The sequence below is a fragment of the Macaca fascicularis genome, chromosome 13 (assembly GCF_037993035.2).
Source record: "Macaca fascicularis isolate 582-1 chromosome 13, T2T-MFA8v1.1".
NCBI classification, from domain to species: domain Eukaryota; kingdom Metazoa; phylum Chordata; class Mammalia; order Primates; family Cercopithecidae; genus Macaca; species Macaca fascicularis.
This window is the reverse complement of record NC_088387.1, coordinates 36,254,680-36,265,363: the sequence shown is the minus strand read 5'-3', so window position 1 is coordinate 36,265,363 and position 10,684 is coordinate 36,254,680. Positions and strand designations below refer to the sequence as shown.

The 10,684-nt window shown below is 44.2% G+C and overlaps 1 protein-coding gene across 12 annotated transcripts in view; it reads left to right on the top strand.

The window, feature by feature from the left end:
• Nucleotides 1-40: 40 nt before the first annotated feature.
• ELMOD3 (ELMO domain containing 3) overlaps nt 41-10,684 on the top strand; it is a 66,020-nt gene continuing 55,376 nt past the window's right edge. For 9 of the 12 annotated variants that reach the window (XM_074011406.1, XM_045368986.2, XM_074011405.1 and 6 more), the window contains exons 1-2: nt 41-143; nt 846-876. The gene's annotated coding sequence lies outside the window, so the exon portion shown is untranslated. Of the gene's footprint in view, nt 144-845; nt 877-2,486; nt 2,759-10,684 lie in introns of all 12 variants that reach the window. The other 3 variants (XM_074011402.1, XM_074011383.1, XM_074011396.1) reach the window with 1 other exon arrangement.

Below are 10,684 nucleotides of genomic sequence, written 5' to 3'. Positions count from 1 at the left end.
GGCCCCTCTCCAGTCCCGCCCCTGCTGCGCGCGTCTTTCCGTCTCCGGCTTCCGCCAAGACAAAGGGCGAGATTTGCGGGGGCCGCTGCTGCTGATGTCTACGCTCGCCTTCCGCTGCGGTGGTTACGGTCGCTGAGTGGAAGGTGAGCCTCTTCTTCCTGGTTTCTCGTCTCTACCACAGCCGCAACAGACTGGCCCTCCGTTTTTCGTCCTCTCCGCTGCGTACTTCCGAGACCTTACAGGCAGAGCTGGAGCTCCCTGGCCTCTCGCACTGGCCGCGGAAGTGAGGCCGCTAGGGGCAGGAGCCTCTTGGCCACCACCATCCTGTGCTTGCGTTTCTATGCTCTGCTTTTTTCGTGTTTCCCTCTTGGTAGTATACAAACATGCGGTGCTCTGGTCTCTCCCATGTGGGAACAAATCCATCCGATCACCTACAAAGCGTTGCCTTCGCATCCCGGCCCTCCTCCTTCCCGCCTCCACAGAGACGGTGTTCTCCGAGGTCGCCAAACATGTTTTCCAAAAAGTGCAGCCTTTTTCTGGTCGTAAAAGTACAGAAGCAGAAAACAAAACCTGACTGCCACCCTTCCGGGATAATCACTATTAATGTTTTAGTGTATTGTCTGCCCTCTAAACATTTAATGTTTTTTGAATAGATAATACGGTATAATGTTTCAGAAATGATAACCAGATTTTAAAGTAAATAGACCTTTCTTAGAAGAGTCTTCCTACTCCTCCACAGGTTACCGCTTACATTAGTTTATTATGTTTCCATTTAGTTTTGTAAAAAAAAAAAAAAAGGACACTTTCCCTTCTTAATTAGTGTATTTCTCTTTTCTTCTATGCAGATTTATTTTCTCCGCATATTGGGATAATCAGGTAAATGGTTTTGTATCCCACCGTTTACAGTTACTGTTATGTTTATACATTAAATGTTTGAAATCACTTTATGAACGATTGCCAGGCTTGGTGCTTAGGAGACAGTCATTTAAGAAATGATAGGTCTTAAATGAGATTACATCAAGTTAAAAAGCTTCTGCACAGCAAAGGAAACAGTGAAGAAACAACCTACATAATGGGAGAACTATTCGCAAGCTATCCATCCGACAAGGGATTAATAACTAGAATATATAAGAAACTCAAGGAAAAAAATGTAATTAAAAAATGGGCACCAGCCAGGGCAACATGATGAAACCCTGTGTCTACCAAAAATACAAAAAATTAGCTGGGCATGGTGGCCTGTGCATGTAATCCCAGCTACTCAGAAGGCTGAGGATGGGAGGATTATTTGAGCCTGGGAGGCGGAGATTGCAGTGAGTGAGCCAAAATCTTATCACTGCATTCCAGCCTAGGCAACCATCTCAAAAAAAGAAAAAAAAAAATGGGCAAAAGACCTGCTGAATAGACGTATCTCAAAAGATGACATACAAATGGCCAACATAGAAATGGTATGTGAAAAGATGCTCACTATCACTAATCATCAGGGAAATCCAAATCCAGACCACAATGAGAGATCATCTTAGCCCAGTTAGAATGGCTGTTATCAAAAGAAAAAAAAATACATAATGTTGACAAGGATGAGAAGAAAAGGGAATGCTCATATCCTGTTGGTGGGAATGTAGATTAGTACAGCCATTATGGAAAATAGTATTGGCAGGGCATGCAGGCTCACACCTGTAGTCCCAGCACCTTGGGAGGCTGAGGCAGGCAGATGACTTGAGCCCAGGAGTTCGAAATCAGCCTGGGCAATGTAGCAAGACTCTATCTCTATAAAAAAATGAAAACAGCACAGAGTTTCTCAGAAACTAAAAATAGAACTGCCATATGATCCAGTATTCCCACTGCTGGGTATGTATCCAAAAGAAAGGAAATAAGTATGTCAAAGAGATAGATACTCTTGTAATCCCAGCACTTTGGGAGGCTGAGGCGGGAGGATCGTGTGAGCCCAGAAGTTCCAGACCAGACTGGGCAACATGGCAAGACCCCATCTCTTTTTTTTTTTTTTTTTTTGAGACAGTCTTACTGTGTCACCCAGGCTTGAGTGCAGTGGCACGACTTCAGCTCACTGCAATCTCCATCTCCTGGGCTCTAGTGATCCCCCACCTCAGCCTTCCAAGTAGCTGAGACTAGTGGATCTCATGAAAGTAGAGGTGGCTACCAGAGGCTGGGAGGGGATGAGGAGAGGGAAGATGAAGAGAAGTTGGTTAATGGGTACAAAAATACAGATACATAAAAAGAGTAAGTGTTCTGTAGTCAATACAGTAGGAAAATTATGGTTAACAATAACATCGTATATTTCAAAAGAGAAGAATTGTAATGTTCCCGATACAAAGAATAGATAAATATTTGAGGTGATAGATATCCCAGTTACTCTGATTTGGTCATTAAATATTGTATACCTGTATAAAAATACCACATGTACCCCATAAATATGTACAACTATATAAAAAAAATTTTTTTTGAGACAGAGTTTTGCTCTTGTTGCCCAGGCTGGAGTGCAATGGCGCGTTCTTGGCTCAGCACAACCTCTGCCTCCCAGGTTCAAGTGATTCTCCTGCCTCAGCCTCCCGAGTAACTGGGACTACAGGCATGCACCAGCACACCCAGCTAATTTTGTATTTTTAGTAGAGACAGGATTTCTCCACGTTGGTCAGGCTGGTCTTGAACTCCTGACCTCAGGTGATCCACCCTCTTCAGCCTCCCAAAACGCTGGGATTACAGGCGTGAGCCACTGCGCCCAGCCCTATATCAAGTTTTTAAGGTAGGTATTAACTTCATGGAGCATGCAATCTTTTGGGGTACATAAATATTAAATATCTGTGCGTGCATGCACATTCCAAGAACTGCCAGAAAGAAAAGTACAGAAACTATGAGATCATTTGAGGAAGGGACCCTTAAGCTGAGGACTGAAGGTTATAGCTGTGTCCCAGGTGAAGAGGAAAGGAAGAGGAGGATGAGCTTTCCTGGCTGAGTGTACAGCATGTATTAGGTTGGTGCAAAATCAATTGCGTTCTGGCCGTTTGACAAAAACAGCAATTACTTTTGCACCAACCTAATACAATGGTCTGCAGACAGGTGGGAACCTGGTATTTTGTGTAAGTCTAAAGACTACAGTTGTCAGATAATAGAGAAGAAGGAGAAAGGCAGGAAAGAGGCTGGAACAGAGCCAAATTGAACAAATGATCTGAGAATTGTCTAGAACATGAATCTACTAAGCACAAAAAGTACAACAGAAAATATGCCAGTTGCCGGGCGCGGTGGCTCAAGCCTGTAATCCCAGCACTTTGGGAGGCCGAGACGGGCGGATCACGAGGTCAGGAGATCGAAACCATCCTGGCTAACACGGTGAAACCCCGTCTCTATTAAGAAATACAAAAAACTAGCCGGGGGAGGTGGCGGGCGCCTGTAGTCCCAGCTACTCGGGAGGCTGAGGCTGGAGAATGGCGTGAACCCGGGAGGCGGAGCTTGCAGTGAGCTGAGATCCGGCCACTGCACTCCAGCCTGGGCGACAGAGCGAGACTCCGTCTCAAAAAAAAAAAAAAAAAAAAAAGAAAAAGAAAATATGCCAGTTAACTTTGTGGGTTTTGTTTTGTTTTGAGATGGAGTCTCCCGCTGTTGCCCAGGCTGGAGTGCAGTGGCGTGATCTCAGCTCACTGCAGCCTCCGCCTCCCGGGTTCAAACGATTCTTCCACCTCAACCTACTGCTTAGCTGAGATTACAGGCACCCACCACCACGCCCAGCTAATTTTTGTATTTTTAGTAGAGACGGGGTTTCACCATGTTGGCCAGGCTGGTCTCAAACACCTGGCCTCAAGTGATCCACCCACCTCGGCCTCCCAAAGTGCTGAGATTACAGGCGTGAGCCACTGCTCCCGGCCATATGCCAGTTAACTTTGATTGAAATGTAAACTAGGCCAGGCGCGGTGGCTCAAGCCTGTAATCCCAGCACTTTGGGAGGCCGAGACGGGTGGATCACGAGGTCAGGAGATCGAGACCATCCTGGCTAATATGGTGAAACCCCGTCTCTACTAAAAAATACAAAAAACTAGCCGGGCAAGGTGGCGGGCGCCTGTAGTCCCAGCTACTCTGGAGGCTGAGGCAGGAGAATGGCGTAAACCCGGGAGTCAGAGCTTGCAGTGAGCTGAGATCCGGCCACTGCACTCCAGCCTGGGCGACAGAGCGAGACTCCGTCTCAAAAAAAAAAAAAAAAAAAAAAAGAAATGTAAACTAGTCCCACACCTGCCAGAAAGAACTACAGCTGCCAGGGGAAATAACTCCTCTGTAGTCTACTGAGTACAATATTTGGCTTACATGATGTGCAGTTCTAGTCAATTAGAATTCTTCAGAATTTCAAGGAATAGTACATGTAGTGGCATAGAATTTTCAGGAACAAGTGCTTTATTTTTATTTTATTATTATTTTTTGAGTGCTTTATTTTTATTTTATTATTTTTTGAGACAGGGTCTCATTCTGTCACCCAGGCTGGATATTTTTTAATTTAAAAAACAATTAATATGTTCTCAGTATGTTTCTGTGTCGAAGAAAATGTCTGTCACACATACACTCATTACCGAAGAGAAAATAAGAATTACAGGAAGTGAGAAATCTTTTGCCAAACTATTTCAGAACCTTGACTCCACTTTGGCTGAAAGAAATGAACTGGCAAATCAATTTGTTTCTAAAAGAAAACTCTGGCCAGGTGCAGTGACTCTTGCCTGTAATCCCAGCACTTTGGTTGGGAGGCTGAGGCTGGCTGATTGAGCCCAGGAGTTCAAGACCACCCTGGGCAACGTGGTGAAACCTCGTCTCTACAAATAATTTTAAAAATTAGCTGGGCATGGTGTGCATCTACAGTCCCAGGAGCACTGAGATGGGAGAATTGCTTGAGCGTTGTAGGTGGAGGCTGTGGTGAGCTGTGATCAGGTCACTGCACTCCAGCCTTGGCAACAAAATGAGACTCTGTCCTAAAAAATGAAAAAAAAAAAAAAAAAAAGAAAGGAAAGATTAAATTCTGGCTGGGTGGGGTGGCTCAAGCCTGTAATTCCAGCACTTTGGGAGGCCGAGGCAGGCGGATCATTTGAGATCAGGAGTTCGAGACCAGCATGACCTACATGGTGAAACCCTGTCTCTACTAAAAATAAAAAAAAAGTTAGCTGGGCATGGTGGTGCATGCCTGTAATCTCAGCTACTTGGGAGGCTGAGGCAGGATAATCACTTGAACTTGGGAGGCAGAGGTTGCAGTGAGCTGAGACTGCACCACTGCACTCCAGCTTAGGCAACAGAGCAAGACTCTCTCAAAAAAAAAAGGAAAAGAAAATTATTTCTATCTCCCCTAAATAAATGTCTGACTAACATTTAAAGATACTGGCTTATCAAGGGTATGTGTGTCTGGTGAGGGAACAGTAAATTATTAAGCCTGACCTGGTGTCCAAATTACTAGACAATAGAGGAAAGGAGTCCAAATCATGCAGAACTCATGGGCCATGTCCAGTGTTTTATATTTTATCTTAACAATAATGATATTGCTAGAGTTTTAAGTAGGGGAAAGATAGAATTGGGATTTTTTAAAGACAGTCAAATTTAGCAATGGGGTGTTATATATTAACACCAAGTGTAGTGATACTAATGTTAATAAGTTCTGATAACCCAATACCATCACACCAGCTAAGGGTGGGGAGTTTTTGTTGTTTCAATTTATTTTTTATTTTATTTTATTTTTGTTTTTGAGACAGAGTCTCACTCTGTCGCCCAAGCAAGAGTGCAATGGCACAATCTTGGCTCACTGCAACCTCCGCCTCCCGGGTTCAAGCAATTCTCCTGTTTCAGCCTCCCAAGTAGCTGGTATTACAGGTGCCCACCACTACACCCAGCTAATTTTTGTATTTTAGTAGAGGCAGGGTTTCACCATGTTGGCCAAACTGGTCTTAAACTCCTAACCTCAAGTGATCCACCCACCTTGGCCTCCCAGAGTGTTAGGATTACAGGCGTGAGCCACCGGGCCCAGCCAAATTTTTAAATATTACTCTGGTTGTATCGTGAAGAACTTGAGTGGGGAGGGAGGAGTGAATTTAAGAGTTAAGAGACTAATGCAATAGTTCAAGTAGGACTAGTGTAGGGACGGTGAGAATGGAGGGAAGTAATTGGACTCAAGATAAATCTGAAGGTAATACTAACAGGCCTTGAAGATGGGCTGGGTGTTGGGGAAAGGAGTGATGGTGAGGAAGGTGTGGAGGTGTCCTTTCCCTGAGGGAAGGAACACTAATGGAGAAGCAAGTCTGATGGGGGTGGGACATAGAAAATGAATTTGCTTATGGTTTTTTTTTTTTTTTTTTTTTTTTTTTTTTTTTTTTTTTTTGAGACGGAGTCTCGCTCTGTCGCCCAGGCTGGAGTGCAGTGGCCGGATCTCGGCTCACTGCAAGCTCCGCCTCCCGGGTTCACGCCATTCTCCTGCCTCAGCCTCCGGAGTAGCTGGGACTACAGGCGCCCGCCACCTCGCCCGGCTAGTTTTTTGTATTTTTTTAGTAGAGATGGGGTTTCACCGTGTTAGCCAGGATGGTCTCGATCTCCTGACCTCGTGATCCACCCGTCTCGGCCTCCCAAAGTGCTGGGATTACAGGCGTGAGCCACCACGCCCGGCCGAATTTGCTTATGGTTAATTGCTGCTGTGTAGTTTGGACCATGAGACAGCCGGGTGAAAATATCTAGTTGGAAATGTGATCATGGAGTTCAAAGGTAAGTATAGGAACAATTTTTCTAACTAAATATTGTTCAAAACAGGATTGTTAATGGTTTCATAAAAAGTAATCTATTAGTTTATTGTAATTGTGACAGTTCTCTTACTATTGGACATCTGTATTATTTTTAGTTTTCTATTGTTAGTAACTATTGTTAAGTACTGGTTAGGTGCCTTTTAAGATAAGATAAACCCTCAGAAAGATTACGTAGGCCTGGTAGAGTGGCTCATGCCTGTAATCCCAGCACTTTGGGAGGCCAAGAGGATCCCTTGAAGCCAGGAGTTTGAGACCAGCCTGGTCAACAAATTGAGACCCTGTCTCTATAAAAAAATTTAAAAATTAGTCTGGCTTGAGACCAGGAGTTGGAGATTACAGTGAGCTATGATCTCTGCATCCCAGCCTGGGTGACTGAGTGAGAACCAATCTCTAAAAAAAAGAAAGAAAGAAAGATTAAGCAATTCTATTATTTTGCCAAAGCTTTGATAGCAGTGAGTATTATTAATCTGCCAAATAGATAGGAAAAACATAGTCCTTAAGTGTTATTCTTTAATACTTATTGCACAAATAATTTACATGACCTTGGACGATTTAATTACTTTAAATATTTGTTTCTTTATTGTTACTATTACTATGTTGAGACAGGGTCTCGCTCTGATGCCCAGGCTGGAGTGCAATGGTGTGATCTTGGCACACTGCAACCTCTATGTCCTGGATTTGAGCAGTTCTTGTGCCTCAGCCTCCTGAGTAGCTGGGACTACAGGTGTATGCCACCACACCCAGCTAATTTTTATATTTTTAGTAGAGACAGGGTTTCACCATGTTGGCCAGGCTGGTCTTAAACTCCTGACCTCAAGTGATCCGCCCACCTTGGCCTCCCTAAGTACTGAGATTACAGATGTATGCCACCACACCCAGCCTATTTCTTCATTATGAAATGGAAATTAAAATGTTAAGAATTAGATGATTCATGTAAAATATAGTGTTTAACACTATATGTAGCATATAATGCTCTAAAATTATTATTGTAATATGTTCATTATAGAAAAATTATAAAACAAAGATAAAGCAAAGTAAGAAATTTTTTTTTTTTTTTCCTTTTTTTTGAGACCAACTATAGCTCACTGCAGCCTTGACCTCCCAGGCTCAAGTAATCCTCCCACCTCAGCCTCCCAAGTAGCTGGGACTACAGGTGCACGCCACCACACCTAGCTAATTTTTAAACTTTTTGTAGAGACAGGCTGTTCCCCAGGCTGGTCTTGAACTATGTTGCCCAGGCTAGTCTTGAACTCCTGGGCTCAAGCAGTTCTCCCACCTCAGCCTCCCAAAGTGCTGCAATTACACATATGAGCCACCACACCTGGCCAGAAAAATATTCTTAATCGAGAGCTATTATCATTAATATTTTGTTGGTCCTCCTTTCCTATAGTAATATATGTGCATATAATTGTTAACCAAAAATAAAGCAAGTTATAAAGCCATATGTTGGCCGGGCACAGTGGCTCACACCTGTAATCCCAGCACTTTGGAAGGCCAAGGCAGGTGGATCACTTGAGGTCAGGGGTTCAAGACCTGCCTGGCCAACATGGCGTAACCCCATCTCTGCTAAAAATACAAAAATTAGCCGGGCATGGTGGCGGGTGCCTGTAATCCTAGCTACTCGGGAGGCTGAGACACAAGAATCACTTGAATCCAGGAGGCAAAGGCTGCAGTGAGCTGAGATCGTGCCACTGTACTCCAGCCTGGGCAACAGAGCGAGATTCTGTCTAAAAAAATTAAAACAGGCCAGGCACGGTGGTTCATGCCTGTAATACCAGCACTTTGGGAGGCCGAGGAGGGAGGATCACGAGGTCAGGAGTTCAAGACCAGCCTGACCAAAATAGTGAAACCCCATCTCTACTAAAAATACAAAAATTAGCTGGGCATGGTGGTGTGTGCCTGTAGTCCCAGCTACTTGGAAGACTGAGGCAGGAGAATCACTTGAACCCAGGAGGTGGAGGTTGCAGTGAGCCGCGATCTTGCCACTGCACTCCAACTTGGGCAACAGAGTGAGACTTTGTCTCAAAAAAAAAAAAAAACCTTATGTAAAATTTTTACCTTGCAGGCCTCTTTGTGGCCTTTAGTGCTATACCTAGTCAGGTCAATTGTCTTCTGGGACACTATCTCATTGTTTTCCATCGTTTCTTTTCTCCACATCCTTTGAGGTCAACATACAGAAATCAACTGTATTTCTATACCTTTGCAGTGGACAATCTGAAAATGAAATAAGAAACAATTGCATTTCTGAATAGTATTAAAAAAATCCATAGAAATAAATTTAACAAAAGAATTGCAAAATTTGTGTTGTGAAAACTACAAAACGTTGAAAGAAATTAAAGAAGACCTAAAGAAATGGAAAAATATCCTATATTCATGGATTGGAAGACAGAATTTTGTTAACATGGCTATGCTCCCCAAATTGGTCTACACACAGTTTCTATTAAACACAGTCTCTATTAAGATTCCTGCTGGCTTGGTGCAGAATCCACAAGCATATTCCACAATACATATGGAAATGCAAGAGACATAGAAAAGCAAAAATGGACTTGAAAAAGAATAAAGCTGAAGGACTCATACTTCCCAGTTTCAAAACTCACCAAAAAGCTGGAGTAATTAGGGCAGTGTGCTACTGGCAAAAAGACATGAAGAGAAACATCTTTGTTAACTACCTCAAGAGGTCAGCTTCACAATTTAGCCCTGGACTACTAGCTTCTCAGATAATTGGCCTTAAGGAGTTTCCCCTCTTCATTATAACTTTTCTTTCAATTGGGGGAAAGAAAACTACATGTAAATAATTCAAAATAATACAGAACAGTGTGAAGCAGAGTCAGGATTCCCATCTCTCCATCAAGTGTATTTCTTTCTAGTGTATGTCTGATTTCTAACTGACTTTAAAAATCATTTTGTGGGGCCAGGCATGATGGCTCACACTTGTAATCCCAGCACTTAGGGAGGGCTGTAGGTAGGAGGATTGTTTGAGCCCAGGAGTTTGAGATCAGCATGGGAAACATAGCAAGACCCTATCTCTACACATACACACACAAATTAGGCATGTGGCTCTTGGCCTGCTGTCCCAGGTATTTGGGAGGCTGAGGTGGGAGGATTGTTTGAGCCCAGGAGGTCAAGGCTGCAGTGACCTGTGATCGCACCAGTGCACTCCAGCCTGAGAGAAGAGTGAGACCCTGTCTCAAAATAATAATAATTTTGTGTGATTTTTTTTTTTTTGAATCAGAGTCTCGCTCTGTTGCCCAGGCTGGAGTGCAGTGGTGGGATCTTGGCTCACTGTGTAGCTGTGATTACAAGTGCTCACCACCACACTCGGCTACATTTTATATTTTTAGTGGAGACAGGGTTTTGCCATGTTGGCCGGGCTGACCTCTAACTCCTGACCTCAGGTGATCGGCCGCCTCGGCCTCCCAAAATGCTGAGGTTACAGGTGTGACCCACCACTCCTGGTTCACAAACTCCATTTTGCCTTTGGCAGAGGACATGTTTTCTTTTTTTTTTTTTTTTGAGACGGAGTCTTGCTCTATCGCCCAGGCTGGAGTGCAGTGGCCGGATCTCAGCTCACTGCAAGCTCCGCCTCCTGGGTTCACGCCATTCTCCTGCCTCAGCCTCCCGAGTAGCTGGGACTACAGGCGCCCGCCACCTCGCCCGGCTAGTTTTTTGTATTTTTTAGTAGAGACGGGGTTTCACCGTGTTAGGCAGGATGGTCTCCATCTCCTGACGTTGCGATCCACCCGTCTCGGCCTCCCAAAGTGCTGGGATTACAGGCTTGAGCCACCGCGCCCGGCCAAGGACATGTTTTCTTTCTTCATGCCCTCTGGGTATGAAAGGGGTCCCCAAGCTTTTCCTGGCTACCACTTGCTCTGACCTTACACATGTTGGGTTTTGCTCTTAAAGAGGAGAGCAGGAAG